This window comes from Armigeres subalbatus, chromosome 2 (assembly GCF_024139115.2).
Source record: "Armigeres subalbatus isolate Guangzhou_Male chromosome 2, GZ_Asu_2, whole genome shotgun sequence".
In the NCBI taxonomy this organism is placed as follows: Eukaryota; Metazoa; Arthropoda; class Insecta; order Diptera; family Culicidae; genus Armigeres; species Armigeres subalbatus.
In genome coordinates this window covers 167,055,143-167,073,781 of record NC_085140.1, presented here as the reverse complement: position 1 = coordinate 167,073,781, position 18,639 = coordinate 167,055,143, and the positions used below count along the sequence as shown (strand labels likewise).

The 18,639-nt window shown below is 40.5% G+C and overlaps 2 protein-coding genes across 3 annotated transcripts in view; both read left to right on the top strand.

The window, feature by feature from the left end:
• LOC134211135 (sodium- and chloride-dependent neutral and basic amino acid transporter B(0+)-like) overlaps window positions 1-18,639 on the top strand; it is a 727,874-nt gene that overhangs the window by 347,448 nt on the left and 361,787 nt on the right.
• Window positions 5,674-18,639, top strand: part of LOC134211138 (LITAF domain-containing protein-like) — a 34,198-nt gene continuing 21,232 nt past the window's right edge. Inside the window, exon 1 of one of the 2 annotated variants that reach the window (XM_062687778.1) lies at window positions 5,674-5,860. The gene's annotated coding sequence lies outside the window, so the exon portion shown is untranslated. Of the gene's footprint in view, window positions 6,072-18,639 lie in introns of both variants that reach the window. The other variant, XM_062687777.1, reaches the window with a different exon arrangement.

The following is an 18,639-nucleotide window of genomic DNA, read 5'->3' as shown; positions in this document are numbered from 1 at the left end:
CAAAACTTTATTAGTATTAGTGCGGATTCGAATAAAATCATTGTCATTACCGGATTGATTACGGTTTATAGAGCCTTAAGAGCTCGGAGAAGCTGATTAAGCGGAAAACGAACTCTTAAAGGAACTTTTGGTTACTTGGGTTAGCTAATTTGACAGAAGCAATCGCCCGAAAAAAAAGAAAGACCGTTTGGAAATGGACCGTCACAAAGTCCCAGTGATACGTTGGTTCGTTGGTGGTGGTGGTACAACTCCTCTAGACTCCAGCTAGAGTCATGCAAATAGGAATTTTTCACATCTAGAAGGCCTACTTCTAGCATGTGAAGTGTTATTTTCTCAGAGGCATTAGTTAAGCAACAGGTCCAAACACGGTGTCGTGACCAACACCAAATTGCTGTAAGAAGCCCTGCGCTACTAGTCAGTCATCTGAACATTCCCAGCACTGTCTTCTTTCTTCGTAAACACCAACTTGCTATGTATCCAGTTTTCCGCGAGCGGTAATGGCCGCCAGCTTGCCTGCGGGTTAGTCTCTGATTTGACGTTTCTGGAGGTCAACTGCACCCACCATTCGAGCATTTTGATCAATGTGGTATATAAGAAGGCTTGAATTCGCCGAATCAGCACCTTCTTATATGCAACATTGGTCAAAATGCTCGGAGCGGTGGGTGCAGTTGACCTCCAGAAACGTCAAATCAGAGACTGACCCGCAGGCAAGCTGGCGGCCATTACCGCTCGCGGAAAACTGGATAATCTTCCGCTCTGTGGGTAACCAGAGTAAACGTAATATTCTTCATCAGTGTGTCGTATTCTTCGTGCATTGCTGCTTCCCACAAATCACTTTCCGAAATCTCAATAGCTTCTTCATATAACGAAGGATTTCCACGACCATCGCTACTCGTGTCCACTCGACTTTTTCACCATTTTCTTCTTCTTCTTCTTTTATGGCTCTATATTCCAACTGGAACTTGACCGGCTTTTTCAACTTAGTATTCCATCCATTTATTAAATGAAAGCTCTTCTATGCCCTACATTGCATGAGTATGTATCTTGTGTGGCAAGTACAATGGATACACTATGCTCAGGGAAACGAGAATATTTCCTACCTGAAATTATCCCGGACCGGACCGAGAATCGAACTCGCTATCTCCGGATTGGCAATCTGGACCTGCACGCAAGGCTGATTGGAGACCCAACACCCAGTGAACACACACGGAAGAAATAAAACTACCCAATAGTGAGTTTAATTCACCCAACCTCGAACATCCGTACGGGAAGCCAAAATTGAGTAAGTAGGGTCGAAGTAGTTTGCTTTTACTCCCATGTTAAAAAAGTACCCAACGGAAAATTTATTTACCCAAATGTAAGTTTAATTCACTCAATTTCGACCTCAGGTAATAAAACTCAAAATTGGCTTCCCGTATTGAACTGGCGTCGTTGGATTGTTTGGCTCTTTTGTTTTTGACAACAAAAGAAAGAGTGGATGAAACAGAATAGAAAAAATAACTCAAAAGTAAGTGCAATGTACTAAAGTCACTCAACGTGAAATTGCAAAGCTAGACCAACATTTGAAAAGGGCGTAACAGCTAAAAATTATTCTTTTCGGACAAGGATCGGCTGCTACGCATTTAGGAAATTAGTCGGTTTTTGATAATAGTTTCGGTTGAAAACATATCAATTATCAACGGTTAGACATAAACATAGTCATCAGTTGACTTGATTGGTGTTTTACTTCTGAAATATACAAACTATCGCAATATGAAAAGTTCGCAACATTGTCTTTATCCTCTGCAGATGAGGATATGGTTACCGCTGCTGCCTCATACGCAGGAGGTCGTGGGTTCAATCCCAGGCCCGTTCCATTTCTCCTACTTTGTATCTTTTCATATATTTCTCATGTTCTAGCAATCGCTAGAACTGGAAATGGGCTTTCATACCGTTTTTATCTTTTATCCTTATACCTAGAACTTGATTAGTTCTAGCAGGTAACTGTTAGAATTCGAAATGAGCCAAAAAAAGCTCGTTTCTGCATTAATTTGTAGAATATACACCACCTTTTCATTGGTATCACATCGTGGCAACCCGTTAACCAAGACGAATCGCTGCCATAAAACCTAACCCCAGATCTCAACAAAATTCCGCAGGAACTCGTGGCGAGTGCAGAGGTGTTCTCGGCTTGCAGTGGGCAAATGGCTGCATCATCCATCAGATTCCTTCCCATCGACCATCCAAAATACTAGAGCTCTCGGACTGTAGTAGCAACTACGAAATGCACGGTCATCAGCTCATGCTCAGCTCAGCATCATGCATGCAGATGAGGACAACGAATCATCGCTATTCTCTGTTGTTGCCTTGATTATGAAGGAAGTATCAGCAGGTTCTAGAACTACCCAACAAACAACGACAAGCTACAAATAAGCATCTAGGTTGAATTATTGTTTATTAGTGATCTTCATAGCTGAATAAAATGGATGCTGAATAATTTGCTAGACAGATTTCATTTCAGCATTTAATCAAACTAATATTCGACATGGCCTATTTATTTGTTTACTACCTTTATTTGAAGTCGAACTTACGTTTTCGTTTTATCACATTTCAGCACATTGGGGAAGTTTAACAATGTACTGAACTAATGATTTTTAAAGTTCTCTGTTCGACTATGATGTGATGCTCTGAAAGGGTGGTCGAATTGAGTTTGAATAGTAAGTTAATAAGCAGGCATTAGACATCTTTCTTAACCTTTGTCCTTCTTAACCATTGGATTTCACATTTATCTGATCTATCGCACAGTGGAAAAAAAAACATGCTTTTTCAGTTTGAGAGAAAATCTGGATTCTAGATTTGGGAAATTTGATTTATAGAAAAATAAAGATTTATTTTCAAGACATGCTTTTTATTTTCGTGATTTATTAAAGTGCCGGAGATTATAACGAACAAAACTGCCGGAGCAATAAAAAAAAATCATGCATTCATGCTGAACTATTTTTTACTAACTAACGAAATTTACTAAAAGCCGGACATAACGCCGTTGAATAACATCGGGAAATAATTGAATCTTTGATGTGTGGAATCCTAATATTATCGCATGGATGTTGATCTTTATTGCGGCGAAATTGGAATAATCTTAGCATTTGACAATCATATCGCAACCGTTTATCAAGAGATTCTGAGGAAGGCCGAATATACATTGATTTTATTTTCATAAATTCCTAACTAGCATTGGGGACGGATTTTATTTTATCGTTTATCGACATTATTTTTACGTATTTTTCCTAGTGTGCGATGGTTATGACTGGCTGAACAATGGTTGAAATAAAAATCTTGTACAGTTATTAACAAACTGTAGTTTGACAGATCGACTTATTGAATAAGAGTCCAATTATGATTCATATTCAGCAATAAGATTATTTATGTTATGCATTGAGTGAGCCATATCTAACAAATCAAGGATGGCGCGGATGACAACGTTACCGGCGGATAATCAAATGAAGCAGTTCGAGACCCGATTTAGGAAAATTTTAAAATGATTATATGAAAATAGCAATTGCTTCAAAATACGTTCATTGGAGATCTTACTGATGTTACCTTCTATGCGTTATTATTTTCGAAGAATTCACATGAATTGAGGCTTAGTAAAATGCTTATTAAAGGTTTAACGAATCAGTTAATAAAGTTGTTTTTCAAAATGAGATGTTATAGTTGTATAACTTCGCCAAAGTTGTGTGAACAAAGCTTGAACAGAAGTTGTGATAAGAAATAGTACAGGCATAATTCAACACAGCGCTGAATTAAATCATCACACTGATGTTAGTTCGACTAGTGAATGTTTGTTGGGTACAGCTCGAGCAAAATTTCGATGAAGACATGGTTTAAGCACCGCCAACGTCAACTGCTTGTAGTTCTAGTAGAAAAACCGAAGTGAGTGTCGCTACTATAATATGGCTAGTGCGCATCCTTGGCGTTGTCGACCGCATTGATGTGCACTAATCGCGATGCACTTGTAACATCCGGAAATGAGATAAGCTTTGATTGTCACCAGAACTCACTTCGGTTTTCATGATTTACTCGATATCAAGATTTTCCCGAATACTTTTACGGCTACTCAGAGTAAGCGCAAAAAATCGAGGGGAACGGCAATGTTAATCTTCTTCTTATATATAAAAATGAAATGGTCTGTGTTCGTATCCGCATAACTCGAAAACGGCTCGATAGATTTTCTTCATTCCTTCAGCAGAAATTTTCGTTATAGTTTCCGACGGGTTCATATGATATTTCCTAATGCGAAAATTACGAGTTAAGTTGAGCAAACCGTGAATAACTAAAATTGTGATTCCTATGCGAATTTTGCATTGGCAGTTCGGAACGCACATTCTCGCCTACTGTGCAGGACAACGTCTGCCAGGTCAACTAGTGTCTTATAAAACTTAATTTTAATGATTACAATAATATTTAGTCAAATGAAATCCATTCTCCAATATTACAGTCGCAGAACTTTATAAAATAATGTAGGTGTTTTTTTCTCAGTTTTTTGGGGCAATTATTAAATATTTTATATTTCACGATCAGGTAATAAATATCATATACATCTAACTACCCCTCACCTACTGGGATACGTGCTCATTCTTTTGCCCGCCAAAAATGCAAATGCCAAAAAGTAAGTGGTTTGCCGGAAACAAATATTCGCTCTTTCACTCTGATTGCTGGTTGGAATTTGTTTGACGTTTACTTTGTTTACTCTAGCGATTACTTTAACGAACACTCGGTGGAACGGCTACTCTAACCGACCGTGTCCACCTAGCAAGTAAATGTACAGTATCACATAGCAAAGGCGTTGGGATACGCTTTCAAAACGCAACCCAATGGTTATTTGCAATGAACATCAATGCCAAAAAGTACACGTAAAAAAATTTAATGTTGTTTATTATTAATATTTCTAATGCTTTTTTGCCAAAGCAGGCGCTTAATGACATGTATAAGAAAAAACTTATACATCGCATTAGCCACATACATTCGGAAACTTATACTTTTCATTAACATATGAATGTTATTAGCTTTTTGATATGGGATCATTCATTAGGTGACATAATGAAGGGTGTAAGTATTTTCGAATGGTTTTTTGCCATAACATATAAGGTTATTTTTTTACGTGTATAATGTGGCCAATTCACCACAAATTTCAACACATCATTGTTGGGATTGAGATGGGTATAATCAAATATATAGATTGAATTGAATAATAGGGCATATACATTAGTCACGAGTACCAGATGGTAGAGTGACAGATGAACGAAGTTAGATAATAGATTAGAGTTTTGTGATGTATTTCGCGGGAAGTACCTAGTAGTGTTTCCGAGCTGCTGCAGATCGAGCAGTAGCTGGAGACGGCTGATTCGGATGCATCCCTACAATCAGTACCATGCAAAAGGACACATTTCCAAATGACGAGTACAAAAGTTTGTATAACGGTGCGAACAAAGTTGAACATATATTCTCTGTGCTTCTACTTCGTGCTGTCACGCTGTAAACAGCGCAGCGCCCCTATGCGTGAGAGCTGTAACAAAACGAAACGATAAGATAGATTATCGTTTTCTTTGCCTCAACTTCGCGGACGTCACTTGGATGACAGTTCAACAGTGTGATATCGAAAACACAAAACAGGCAATCCACATTATTCTATAAAGCGCTAGAACCATTCGCTGGCTGACAGCGCTAGAGTTGCCGAGATCGCTGCTCAGGGCAGACAAGCTAAAAATACAACCAGATGAAGTCATACACAAACGCGTCAGCCAACAAACAGAAAAACGCCAAATTCAAGTTGTGAAAAGATATCAGTGAGGAAATAATCGTGTCTGGCTTCCTTTGAGAGGTGAGGTGTTTCATAGTGGTTAAACTAATCGAAAGCAGTCGAATCGTCGACCGTGGGAATCCCCACAGAAAGTTCCTGTTTGGACGTGTACACATATTTTCCATTAGAAGAAGAGGACTCTTGCTGGCGAAACTAATAGCATCCGTCAAGGATAATTTATCGTGCGATATCTGGTGCTTCTGAGATCGAGACGAAACATATAAAACTTCAAGTGAGTGATGAAACTAATAAACGATTCATAATCATAAGCAGGTGAAATTCAGCTGTTCTATTCAATGTGACAAAATAAAGAAAGGGTGTTTTTGCAAATCGAAAAATTACGTCAACAACATATACGTGTATGTGCAGTTTTTTTCACCAGCCAATTCTTGTATTGCGATTTTGTTTGATCAAAGAGTGATGTTTATACGAGTGGGTGCGAATGATTGCGAACAAATAAGCTGGCTTCTTTTGAATCTAGAAGCAATTAGTGCCTCAAAACATCTGTACTTGCACAATGTAGGAGGTGGCTTACATTACCTCTCGAATGCTATCTGTTGGAAGGGCAAAAGCTTCACAAGTCGGATTTTTATTACAATCAGATATGCCAAGTGCCCATTGTTTAGTCAAAGATATATTTATTCATTATTTTGACTCTTTGTTGTGTTGGTCCAATCATCAAAGGAAAATAAATTAATGCAAATGATGTGCGCTTATCGGAACTAGTTTGATGTTGATCGAATGAATTAATGTCAATAGAGAGAGAGAGAGCTCATGTTTCTCTATGTACTGTCAACGTATAACTGTTTAAAAAGCAACAACTCAATGATATTGTCACAACTTTCTCTGATTGTGCTCGAGATAAAAATGCGAAATATAGCGAATTTAAATTACAAGGAGCTACTTTTTTTTCCGGACAGTTTATTAGTTCATTTTTTTTAACCAATTCGGTTATTTATCAGGCTCAGTCAGTCGCGGAGCCGCAATTCTTAAGTACCGTCAAAAGATCCCATTTAGAAGCATGTTTCAAGGCTGTTCGTTGTGGCTTAATCTGAACATCTATGTTGTCAAACTTTATAATGTGAAAGCAAGTTATGACGTTAAGATAGAATATAATTCGGAATCGTTTTCAAGCAACATGCTTTACCATTTCTAATTTAAGTTCAGCATAAAAATCAAGACTTAAAATTATGCCTCGCCTTACTCAGATGGGAAGTACTTAAAGCTTCCACATTTTGAAAGACTAGGTATTATTGAACAGAACTGAGGGTTAACAGTTGCGTGAATTGAACAACAAACCTTGAAAAATGTTGAAAAACTTGCAACAGCAAAATGCGTTCTTCAACATAGGAAACTGCCTACTTGCCGGCGATTGTTCACGCGGAATGTAAACTGATTGTAATGTTTGAAAAATCGTTTAAAAAAATACTTTTGCAGTTATGTTAAGCAAGTTTGCTCCGAAAGTACAAAATGTCACCGGTAGCCCTGCCTATGAAGTTGTCTCTACCGAGAGCACTAAATTAGCAATGGTTTTAATATTTCCTGGAAGAGAGAGATAATGGTTTTGAAACAATACCCTAGCCATATATTTTAAGAAAAAATTATTCATAAACCGAGAAAATCAGCATAGGTTATACAATGACTTTGAAGATTAAAAAAGTTGCAAGTAACCCCATTTGACGGTATGATATTCTACAACTGATATCTCCTTATTATTAACAATCAGTACAAGAAGAACGTGGATCAAAATACTCATGGCGACTCATGGTTGGAAAATAACATAATTTAAAGATGGATGAATTAGCGATTTAGGAGCGAGGTACGTAGGCTCGGTATCCACATAGTGTTTTTTTCAAGGCTGCTTTGAGACGACGCATGTGTACATCAATCAATATTAGAAACGACTACCTGAAGTCATATTGAAATGATGACTAAATGTATGTCAACATGCGCCATTTCACGCTCGATTGAGTAATTAACAAACATTTTCGACACCAGCCAATAATCAAAGGAGTAAAGATAAAATCCAAAAACAATACGAACGTATGCGACTACTAGCAGTCCAATTTATACATACAGGTAAGCTGCTGGATAGAAATTAACAAAACTTCACCACCTTTCGAATGCATCTTGTTGCGAGACAATTGGTTGAGGGTTACTATATGAAAAGTTGGTTAAATTTTTTGCCTTCCACGAGAACTAAGTATACGTAAATGCTATAGGATCACTCCAAAACTGAACTTTTGGTAGAATGCTCGGAGACCCATAGCCATAGTGTAACATACCAATCGACTCAGCTCGACGAATTGAGATGATGTTTGTAGGTGTGTGTATCTTATCCGATTTGCTTGCATTCAACGCGGAATCCTTCCTAATTTTTCGCGATTGAAAATTTTCCCAATCGGAAATTGCGTTCCGGAGTTATTAAACAACATGTTTTTTTTTCCATTTTTTCTCCATTTTTCTCAATTTTTTTACATCTCAACACTGGGACAGAGCCGCCCCGCAGCTTAGTGTTCATTAAGCACTTACACAGTTATTAACTGCGAGGTTTCTAAGCCAAGTTACCATTTTGCATTCGTATATCATGAGGCTAACACGATTATGCTTTCATGCCCAGGGAAGTCGAGACAATTTCTAATTTGAAAATTGCCTAGACCGGCACCGGGAATAGAACCCAGCCACCCTCAGCAAGGTCTTGCTTTGTAGCCGCGCGTCTTACCGCACGGCTAAGGAGGGCCCACAAACCTTTATGTACTTGACATAAAAACCCAGGTCCATTAATTTTTTATTTATTACCAGACTAAGGCCGGAGTGGCCTGTGCAATACATAAAAGTCTTCTTCATTCAGCACTGTCCATGGCTGCACGACGCCAACCACGCAGTCTTCGGAGGGTCCGCAAATCGTCCTCCACCTGATCGATACACCTTGCCCGCTGTGGTGCACAGCGCCTTCTTGTTCCCGTCGGATCGTTGTCGGGAGCCATTTTCACTGAATTACTGTTCGACATTCTGGCTACGTACCCGGCCCACCGCAGTCTTCCAATTTTCGCGGTGTGAACGATGGATGGTTCTCCCAACAGCTGCTGCAACTCGTGGTTCATTCGCCTCCTCTACGTACCGTCCGCCATCTGCACCCCACCATAGATTGTACGCAACTATTTCCTTTCGAAAACTCCCAGTGCGCGTTGGTCCTCCACGAGCATCGCCCACGTCTCGTGTCCGTAGAGGACTACCAGTCTAATGAGCGTTTTGTAGATTGTCAGTTTGGTACGGCGGCGAACTCTATTCGATCGGAGCGTCTTGCGGAGTCCAAAGTATGTACGATTTTCAACCACTCTGAATTTCTCTGCTGGTATCATTTTCGGCAGTCACCTTTGAGCCCAAGTATACACATTCTTCTACCACCTCGATTTCGTCAACACCGATGCAAACTCGAGGTGGGTGGCTCATATTGACTTCTCTTTGTAACAGTGTCAATAAACCACGTCTGGTACCATCACTACGATACTTCAAGTGGATCGTTTATTCTAAGTAGCCTACTCTGGTTGAATCATATTATCTAGCATACTACATCTCTCCTTTATTCTAATAATGATTCAAGAATATTTGGATTTGTTTCTATGCCAATTGTACATTTATATATTGTACAGCTACAGAGTTAACGCTGCTTATACTTAGAACCTTGTTTATATTTAACATTTGTCTTTCTAATGATCTCTGATGAACAGTTGTTTATCAGGAAAGTTTCACACTTTGATATTGGGTATCACAAAAAAGAAGATAGGTTATATGTACTGAGCCTGTTGAGTGGCATTTTATCATTCGTTGAATAATAAATAAATTAATGTAGACTACATATAAGTCTCTCGAAATTTTCAAAATATATAGTATTAATCTGTAAATATTTAACAAATAACATTTAAATTTCAACTGAAAAAACTTGAGTTTTAGGAAATAGCATGTAAATAAAAACAACTATTTGCAAGTTTGCTTAAACTTCGACTCAATGTAATGAAGAAAAAGTCAATTTCAGCACAACGATAAACATAGAAAGGCAGAGATTTATTATCATTGACATATTTAGAGTGATTGAAAACTATGTATTAGGCTTCTATTTAGATTCTTAAGAAACTGTTATTGAACAGCGTTGTTATTACATCACACAAGTCACCTATTCCGTATTTCGTGCATGGAAGGCACCTCTTGTTTCGACACGTCGTTTTTAAATTTTAAGTTTGAAACTTACCGGTTTCCAAAATATGCCCGTCGATTTCCAGGTCATTTTCGATTCGAGATATTTAGTTTCAAGCTTCCTAAAGTAGTTCAGTGGGACTGCACTGAGAACCAGTCAAAAGTGTTATCATGACATTCCCTCTTCGTAGATGCAATATCTAGTTTTTCATATGGGGTGGAAGATGGGTCACTAAAGCATTGCTTGAATTTATTGGATTATATTTTATATATTTAAATTTAATTGGATTATATTTTAATCCGAACGAGATTAGGTTATCTTTATCATTGTTTAGATTTCCTTCATTGTTTAAGAAAAGCTGTAACCATGGCAGCTAATGAAAATTTCCTAACAATTCAATTTCAGTTGCCAAATGGACTGAGAAACATTGGTTCTCCTACATTTGGTCTTTCGACAGACTAGGGTTACACATGAACCCTCTTCGCCGATTCTTTACTTGCGGACTAGAATTCTGCATTCTCTACGCTTCAGTACCAGGTATACGGACTGGATTTTCCCTTCGTTTTCCTGGGTTTGATCTGCGGACTGGAATTCTACATTCCCTTCGCCTGGCTACCAGATATACGGACTAGAATGTTTTCATTCCCTTCGTTTTTCTGGGTTTTAATATGCGGACTGGAATTCTACATTCCCTTCGCCTAAGTACCAGGTATACAGACTAGAAATCTTATTCCCTTCAATGGGAAAGGCTAGATCACACGAGGAAACCGGCCTTTTCCGAGAACGGTAGACGGAAAAAGCATATATGCACCACTTCGGAATGTCTCAACAATTTAACTGACTTGCTGAACTACGATACATTTACTTCATAAATTAACTGACACAGGGAATACGTAATAGGTGACTTGTGTGATGTAATAACAACGCTGTTCAATAACAGTTTCTTAAGAATCTAAATAGAAGCCTAATACATAGTTTTCAATCACTCAAATTACCTTATCCTTCAACTCTTTGGGGGGGGGGGTGAAGTCGAACCCAGTCCAAACGGAAGAGAAGCTGAGATATTCGATTCGCTATTATTGGTAGCACTGCACAGTGGTGCGTTTGGCGAAAATCGTGAACTTTTTTTTTACCACTTCAGGATGTTATTTTTTGGCATTAGTGTCTTCGGGAATAAATTTTGGAAAAATATGGCGCATCGAATGACAAAAAGTTGTAGTTCAAATTTTTGCCACAGGTGGCGCTGCAAAATGTGACTTCTTTAATAAACGATTTTTAAATATGGTGCTTTGGCAAAGTTGTAGTGTAATTTATTATGAATTTTATTGCTGAAGACACCGAGTGTTCATCTATCATCGTTTTTGAAGTACGGGCGTTTTTTATGGACATACCCCAAAAAACAGGATAACGAAGGGAATAAGATTTCTAGTCTGTATACCTGGTACTTAGGCGAAGGGAATGTAGAATTCCAGTCCGCATATTAGTGAGATATCGAACGCAAAAATCATTAAATTTGTAACTGCTATAACTTTCGATTCCCTAGATGAAAGATTTTGAAATTTTCATAGCAGACGCCTGGATATTATATCTTTCGAAAGGCGAGCTCAAAATGGATGGACATTTTTTTTCGTTAATAATGGTCACAGACACACCGTGAGGCGCTATCATATATAATCGAATTATTTTGGATCGATTACTTACAAACGGTTAATCGATTCAATAATCGACAAGAATCGAGAATATTTGATAAGTTACTAATCGAATAATCTGGAATTAACGACATCTCTAAGAAGTCGCAAATTAATTATTTTGGATCGATTACTTACAAACGGTTAATCGATTCAATAATCGACAAGAATCGAGAATATTTGATAAGTTACTAATCGAATAATCTGGAATTAACGACATCTCTAAGAAGTCGCAAATTAATCGATTACTTCGATTAATCGATTCATCGTTGTGATAATCGATTAATTTTAAATCGATTATTACCTAACGATGGATCGATTCAATAATCGACAAGAATAAAGTGTAATCGATAAGTTACTAAACGATTATTTGGGATTTTACGACATCTCTAGGAGCGTATGACGTCAGATTTGCCTTGTGTGAAATGATTGGATGAAGAGAACAGAAAAATAGCTTCACGCTGCACTTCCTTTGACATTAACATTCTACAGCGTGGTATGCAGTGTGGTGAAATCTCAATTATTATATAAATATCAGTTGGAAATGTCGATTTCCAACATAGTATGCATATGAAACTTCAGACCAGATATTTTAAATCCTGTGGGGATTTCCTTGCCCCAGTTTGCCCCTCTAATGTAACAGTCAATAAACCACGTCTGGTACCATCACTACGATACTTCAAGTGGATCGTTTATTCTAAGTAGCCTACTCTGGTTGAATCATATTATCTAGCATACTACACTCTTGAACCCCTTCCTATCATGTACTTCGTCTTCGACGTGTTGATGACTAGTCCGTTCTGCTTAACTTCCCTCTTCAGTCTGATGTAGGCTTCCTTTATCCTCTCAAAGTTACGTGCCATAATATCTATGTCGTCAGCGACTGTATCAACCGTATCAGTTTTACCGGAAATCCGTTTTCGTGCATTAGCTGCCATAGCTGGTCCTGATCGATTGTATCAAATGCGGCTTTGAAGTCAATAAATAGATGATGCGTGGGCACGTTGTATTCGTGGCATTTCTGCAATACCTGACGTATGGCGAACACCTGGTCTGTGGTAGAGCGTTCACCCATAAATCCCGCCTGGTACTGCCCCACGAACTCTCTTGCAATTGGTGTTAGTCGACGGCATAAAATTTGGGAGAGTACCTTGTAGGCGGCGTTCAGCAATGTGATTGCGCGGTAGTTGCTACAATCCAGCTTATCGCCCTTTTTGTAGATGGGACACACGACACCTTCCATCCACTCCTGCGGCAGAACCTCATCCTCCCAAACCTTGGTAATTACCCAGTGCAGCGCTCTAGCCAGTGCCTCACCACCGTGTTTAAACAGCTCTCCTGGTAGTTGGTCAACTCCAGAGGCTTTGTTGTTTTTCAGCCGGCCTATCTCACCTGGATTTCCTGGAGATTCGGAGCCGAAAGTCGCATGTCCTGCGTGCGTGCTCCTAGGTTCTTTACCATACCGCCACCGTTGTCTGTCACATCGCCAATTAGGTGCTCTTCGTAGTACTGCCGCCACCTTTGGATCACCTCACGCTCGTTTGTAAGTAGGTTCCCGTTTATGTCCTTACACATATCGGGCTGTGGCACGTGGCCCTTACGTGAACGGTTTAACTTCTCATAGAACTTTCGTGTGTTATTAGCGCGGTACAGTTGCTCCGTCTCTTCACGGTCTCGATCTTCTTGCTGGCGCCTTTTCCTCCAAAAAATCAAGTTTTGTCTGTTCCGCGCTCGTTTGTATCGCTCCTCGTTCGCCCTCGTGCGGTGTTGTGGCAATCTCGCCCATGCTGCATTCTTCTCCTCAAATAACTGCTTACATTAGCTGTCATACCAGTCGTTTCGCTGATCCGGGAGCACCGTGCCTGGAGCAGCGGTTGCGGTGCTTCCAATGGCGGATCGAATATCTCTCCAGCCATCTTAAAGAGACGCTGCGCCTAGCTGCTCTTCCGTTGGGAGTGCCACTTCCAGCTGCTTCGCGTATCCTTGGGCTAGTCTACCGTCTTGTAGCCGCCCAATGTTTAGCCGCGGCTGACGACTCTGCAGTTCTTGCAGCGACTTGCAGTTCCATGTTCCAAGCTTTCAATAGTGATCCTTTATTCGTCGCCTAGGTCGTTGCTGATTATATCGAGCCGTATTATCTTTTATGTCGCTCGTAATGGTTGTTTTTAAAGGCGGCTTATTGGGCCTGCGCAAACCTCTCGTCGGAGGGCCGTCGTGTCAGGTCTGTTTAGCGTCCCACCCAACACCAGGACTTGGGCTTGTGCGCTTTGAGCGGCACACGGTCGCTTTAACGGAGCCTACTTGCGGATACATGCAGATTTTTATAGAGGTTTAACAGAGCCCACTGTCAAACCCCACTACATCCTAGGCAGGCACCACAACTCGCAGATGGCCTTGGGAGGGATCGTCAAGCCTTTGGACATAGTCCCTGCTGCCCTGAAAAGTTCATTTAACCAGGTTCGAATTACAGTCGCCTCTCCACATCTCGATATTGAAGGGACCATCGAGATAGGGAGAGATCGAGGAATGGAAGGAAAATTGAAATGGGTACTAGATCCAAAAAAGCTCGTTGCTATGAAAAACGACAAAAAAACAAATGTCGTTTCCTGTTGTTGATGTGTTTGTTATTTTCCAAAGATAGTCTAGTAGCCCAAAATTCTGATCATATCGACATTAAGGAGAGTGAATCCTGAACAAAATATAATCAGAACCCATCGAGATAGAGAGATATCGAGATATGGAGGTTATCGAGATATAGAAAGCCCAAATATATGTAGATTGAAGGGACTGAGGAAACCATCGACATAAGGAGAGATATCGAGATATAGAACATCGAGATGTGGAGAGTCGACTGTACATTTAATAGTTTCCACACAGACAAACAGACGTAACAGCTTGAACATTTTTCTGAAAAATCCATCGTTCAACTCATCTACCACCATCTTGCGAGCATGTTACACGAAACGATGTTTCGTATGACATCGTCACCAGAAGGCGCTGGGGTGAAATGTCAAACCCGAAGGATTACGACACTAGCGCCTCTAGTTGTGAATTAGGTAATCAATCAAATTCAAATTGATCGTTGAAGTCATGGTCGATGGTATTTTCTCTAGTGTTACGTCTGTTTGTCTGTGGTTTCCATATCATTTGGACGCAAATGCTGCTGGGCTCGGCGCGCTTGTGTCCAGTTGGTAAGGGCATATCGTCCTGCCTACACTTAACCAGTGAAACTTATTTTCGAAAATCGTTACATTTTTGGAGATGAAAGCAATTTTATATCATATTAACCGCTGGGAAAAGGTTTTTTGTTGTAACATTAAGAACAACTTTATGAAAAATCCGGCTCCACCCCAGTACCCCGAATCCCAGTACCCCGAATGCCATTACCCCGAAGGCCACTACCCCGAATGGGACATTGCCCCGAAAGTCATTACCCTGAATGGGACACTACCCCGAAATCCATTACCCCGAAAGGCAATTACCCTGAAAGGCAGTTACCCCGAAAACATTTAGAATCTATAGTATTCTATTATTATGTTTAACACCAACAGATATCGATTAATCGCAACAGTTTTTAACCAACCAGTTTAACCAACGGTTTTGATTTTTCTTTTAATTAGCTTTAACTGTCATCCCTGTCATTATGACCTGGAAAAGTACTATTCTACGAAATGGAGTAAGAGATCCTTTTTTTCCAACAGAACGCGTTTTCCCGGTATAAGGCGAACAGAGGAGATGATGCCTTGTTTTAATGAACGAGTTTGCCCGGTATAAGACATACAGGGTAAATATGATCTTTTTATTTAATAAACGCGATTGTCCGTTATAAGGCAGAAAGGGGAGATGATGACTTCTTTAAATGTGTAAACGTGTTTGCCCGATATAAGGCAGACAGAGGAGAAAATGCATTATTTAAATGGAAGTGTTTGCCCGGTATAAGGCACACCGAGGAAATTATTCCTCGTTTAAATGAATACGTTTGCCCGGTATAAGGCAGACAGAGGAGATGATGCCTTCTTTAAAAAAACGCGTTTGCTCGGTATAAGGCAGACAGAGAAGATGATGCCTTCTTTAAATGGACGCGTTTGCCCGGTATAACGCGTTTGCCCGGCAGACAGAGGAGATGATACCTTCTTTAAATGGACGGGTTTGCCCGGTACAAAGGAATAAACAGGAAATTATTTCTTGTTTAAATGAACGCGTTTGCCCGGTATAAGGCAGACAGAGGAGATGACGCCTTCTTTAAATGGACGGGTTTGCCCGGTATAAGACAGACAGAGGAGAGGATGCCTTCTTTAAATGGACATGTTTGCCGGTATAAGGCACACAGAGGAAATTATGCCTTGTTTAAATGAACGCGTTTACCCGGTATAAGGCAGACAGAGGAGATGATGCCTTCTTTAAATGAACGGGTTTCCCTGTATAAGGCAGACAAAGGAGATGATACCACTTTTTAATGAACGTGCTTATACCTCGATAAGGCACACAGAGTAAATACTGCCTTTTTAAAAGGAACGTCTGTTCCATAGAAGGCGAAACGAGATGATGCCTTCTTTAAGTCAAAGCAACTTCCCGAAGACAAACAAGATCTCCCTCTCTCTCATTCTCATACACAAACTCTCACTCACTCACTTACTCTGTCACACTAATTATTACTCATTCACCCACTCTCATTCATTCACCCACTTTTACTCACTTAACCACTCTTACTCACTCATCCACTTTTACTCATTCATTTACTCTCAATCATGCGCTCTCTTTTCTCGCTCACTCTTACTCACTTACTCGTTTACTCTTACTCGCTCACTCACTAACTCTTACTCGCTCACCACACACCCACTCTTACTCACTCACCTGCTCTTACTTACCCATTCACCCACTCGTCAATTTTGAGATTCAGACCACGCTTCATCCAGAATCCGTTGCTTTTACTACAGCGACCAGAGAACAACTTCTACCTTGCTGCCCTAGTAGCCATGCTGACGTGGACCGCAATTGCCTCCAACTCTCTGCATTGTAAACGTGCTGCATAATCTCCCCGTGCCATTCAGGAATCTTGAAGAGTGCCATACGAAGTGGAACGGGATCTTACGGAGTAAGAATACTTAGTTCCATACTGCATTAAAACAGTTTCATTTCCAATTATTGTTCATTCATATGAAATTTGAATAAACTTTTATTGAGTAACATTTTTTTCATTGAAATGAAGTATTAACTTGAAATAATGACTAATTCGGGGTACTGGCTCATTCGGGGTAGTATCCCATTAGGGGTAATGGTATTCGGGGTAGTGACTCATTCGGGGTTGTGGCGTTCGGGGTAGTGGCCTTCGGGGTAATGGCATTATGGGTAATGGAATTATGGGTAGTGTCGTAGAGTCGAAAAATCCATCATCCAATTACTCTATCACTCTCCCGCGTGCGTGTCGCACGAAATGTTATTTAGTACGATAATGCTAAAAGAAGGCGCTAGTGTGAAATGTCAAATATAAAGGAATGCGATGCGCGTGCCTCTGACGGACAATCACGGTAGCACAGTGGAAAAACCAGCGAAGGGATTCGGGAGTAAAAGTAATAAGAAAGCACTCGCGATTACTTTAACGTGAACTTTTATTTATAGAAGAATTACAGAGGTAATTAATAAACACTTTGTTGCTCTACGGTTCGCTCTTCGAGAATGACGATGGCGTCGAGTCGGTGTCTGTCAGTTGCGCTACTCGGGGGATTGGCAACATACAGACAAAGGTCACATATGGGTGCGGCGACCAATGTTGCTAGTGACAAGGTGTGCATTGCACCTCTCCACACTCCTCCTCAATAAACTACCGGGTCACTAGTGCTTCGCGAGACCCAATAATTCGCAAAACAGTTGGTGTTTCTTCGGCCCAAGGGGCTTAGTCATCACATCTGCTGTCATTTGGTCGGTTGGGCAGTAGACCAGCTTGATCTCCTGCTTCTCACACAAATCCTTTACGTATTTCTCCCTCGTGTCGATATGCTTTGACCGTCGACTAGATCGCTCCGTTTTGACAAATGCCAGGCAGCCTTGATTGTCCTCACACATCACTGTTGGAGATTTCTGTTCTTCACCGAAATCACGTAAGAGTTGTCTCAGCCATACAGCTTCTTGACAGGCCTCGCTGAGTGCCACGTATTCCGCCTCCATAGACGAAAGGGTGACAGATGTTTGACGGCGACTCATCCAGGATATGACTCCTCCAGCAAACATGAACACCGAGCCGGAAGTTGACTTTCGACTGCCAACATCTCCAGCCCAATCCGAATCTGAATATCCGAGTAACATTTGATCTGGAGTTCCTCCGAGTTGCAGACTGTAATCTGCCGTTGCTTTTAAATAACGCAGGATGCGTTTCGCAGCTGTCCAATCAGCTTCTTCGGGAGCGTTGAATTTCCTTCCAAGGATTGCAGTTGACGCAGCAATGTCGGGCCGAGCAGTTACCGCAAGGTATAACAATCCTCCCACGAGACTCCTGTACTTCGTTGAATCTTCGAAGGCTTCGCTGGATTCGGCCAATTTCAGGAACCCAGGGTCCATGGGGGATTTAGTAATTTTTGCTTGTCCCATCCCATTCAGTAAGATGAGCTTCTCTATATACTTCTGTAGCCTGATCCTGCAAACTCCATCTTCTCGCTGTACTTCCATTCCGAGAAAGTGTCGAACTTCGCCAAGACAAGTAAGCTCGAACTCTTCCTTCAGAGAATCAAATAGGTGTTCCACTTCCCGTTCATCGGTGGACCCTATCAGCATGTCGTCAACATAAACAAGTAGAAACACTTTAGTTGTACCAACACTTTTGACGTACAAGCATGGATCTGCTCCTGATGACTTGAATTCTAACTTCGCCAACACTTCGTTGAGTCGTCGGTGCCAGCAGCGTGCCGATTGTTTTAAACCAT